Source organism: Asterias rubens, chromosome 2 (assembly GCF_902459465.1).
Source record: "Asterias rubens chromosome 2, eAstRub1.3, whole genome shotgun sequence".
NCBI classification, from domain to species: domain Eukaryota; kingdom Metazoa; phylum Echinodermata; class Asteroidea; order Forcipulatida; family Asteriidae; genus Asterias; species Asterias rubens.
In genome coordinates, this window is record NC_047063.1 from 11,734,388 (window position 1) to 11,737,059 (window position 2,672).

Sequence of the window (2,672 nt, forward strand, 5' to 3'; positions counted from 1 at the left end):
CTTGACCCACATTCTCTCTAGGAGTTGCACAAGTTGTAGCACACATGGTTTCAAAAGTTAAAAAGTGGTTGCTCATTATTGCTCTTGTACATATTACAGTCCTCCCTCAGTATCAAACATGACATCATGAAATAAACAAATGATGCTGGTGTCATTTATGCAATTCTTGCGTCTATACTTGAGTCTGGAGTCTCCACTTATACATGTATCCCTTAACTATTTCACCATCAACACTTATTATTATCTTGGTTGCTCGTTATTGCTCTTGAGCTACATTAGATATGACAGTCCTCCATCAGTATCAAACATGACATACAGACCACTCTGTGACTGAACTTCATGAAATAAACAATTGATGTCGGTGTCATTTATGCAGTTCTTGCATCTATACTTCAGTCTGGAGTCTCCACTATACATGTTTCCCTTAACTATTTCACCCCCAACACTTATTGTTATTTTGGTTGCTCATTATTGCTCTTGAGCTACAATAGATATTACAGTCCTCCATCAGTATCAAACATGACATACAGACCACTCTGTGACTGGACTTCATGAAATACTAACAATCGACACTGGTGGCAAATATGCAGTTCTTGAATCTATAATTTTCCTTGACTATTTCACCATCAACACTAATTGGTATCCTTGTTGCTCTGAAACTACATTAGATATGACAGTCCTCCATCAGTATCAAACATGACATACAGACCACTCTGTGACTGGACTTCATGAAATAAACAATCGACAATGGTGGCAAATATGCAGTTCTTGCATCTAAACTTCAGTCTGGAGTCCCTTGACCATTTCACCATTAACTTTTATTGTTATCCTGGTTGCTCATTGTTGCTCTTGAACTACATTAGATATGACAGTCCTCCATCAGTATCAAACATGACATACAGACCACTCTGTGACTGGACTTCATGAAATAAACAATCGACAATGGTGGCAAATATGCAGTTCTTGCATCTATAACTTTCCTTGACTATTTCACCATCAACATTGGTATCCTTGTGGCTCTTAAACCACAGTAGATATGACAGTCCTCCATCAGTATCAAACATGACATACAATCCACTCTGTGACTGGACTTCATGAAATAAACAACCAATGTTGGTATCAATTATGAAGTTCTTGCTTCTATGCTCGAGTCTGGAGTCTCAAACTACTTGTGTTTCCAATGGTTATTTCACCATCAACATTTACTGGTTGCTCCTTGCTGTTCTTATTAGATATGACAGTCCTCCATCAATATCAAACATGACATACAATCCACTCTGTGACTGGACTTCATGAAATAAACAACCGATGTTGGTGGCAATTTTGTGCAGTTCTTGCATCTACTTCCATCTGGAGTCTCCACTTATTGGATGCATTGTGATTAGCATCCTGTCATACCAAAGATACAACTTTTGAGAACAGATAACTTCTGGAATGTCTTCACATGATATGAAGTAGCTTCAAACAAATGCCCTCTACTGATGATGGCAGCATCTTCTGGCTATCTATGATTAAGATGTAGATACTGATGCCTCAGTAGTTCAAGCAGGTTTGATTACAATGAAGATGAGACAGTTCCCAGGGTATGATAGACTGTGTTTGAAATCTGATTGCTTTCATCTGGCTGAGATTCCTGATGTAACATACAATGAGGGCAAAAGCTCGCATGCCATTTTGTTACATTTCCTTGAATGTTTCTCAGGTTATAAACACTTTCATCAGTCCTTGTCTTGCAGAGATATCTTCCATTTACCTGAACATCCTGAAGAAGATGGAGAAGATGTCCAGATGCCTTGTCTGACATAAAATGGTCTTATTGACGGTTAAATGCAGCAAAAGATATTGCAGTATCAAGATATGCAGATTTCTTAAACATTTTCATTAACATAACATGGAATAGCACCGTTAACTTTGTTAAGCAGAAAAAGTGTCATGCTTAACTAACACCATAGATCTGGACCCATATTCTATGACTCTGCCATCAGAAATTGGGCCAAGATATTTATTAGCCATTTACAATGAAAATTGTCTACAATTAAAACTTTTAAGACAGGAAGTTTAATTATTCATGTAACAATCTTTAAAATTTCTGATAAAAACTACAAAAACACAAATGGAAGTTCAGCTTACCAGTCACATGGTCCACGTGACATGAATGTTTTTGCTGGCACCCTTATACTGGTAAGCATAATTGAATTGTGCTGAAGTACTTTTGCGTGCTAAAGGCAGATCAATGAAATTTGAACACACGTTTAAAAATAAAAAATGAAAATTAACATGCGTTAAAAAATTTAAAATTTAAAAAAGTTAAAAGCGTTTAAAAATTTAAAAAAGTTAAAAACATTTAAACATTTAAAATAAACTACTATTTCTCTTTTCTCCAGTGAGATGCTGATTAAGCAAAATATCTGATGCAAGAACAAAATATCTAGAAAGTACCTGTACTTAAAAAAGTTGGAAATTCCCAAATTGTGTTCAGGCTAATTTTGTTTGTTTGTTTTCACTGCTTCCAACTTTTTGTAAATAGTTTAAACTTTAAACTTGTTTGTAATAGTGTGAGGTCCTTTGCAAACCTTTCTCCGTTAATGCAATCCCGTAAGACATTGCATCACACACGCGCATCTGAGGCACACCCAACGATTAGCTATACTTCCAGCTCTAAAGCTGGAAGA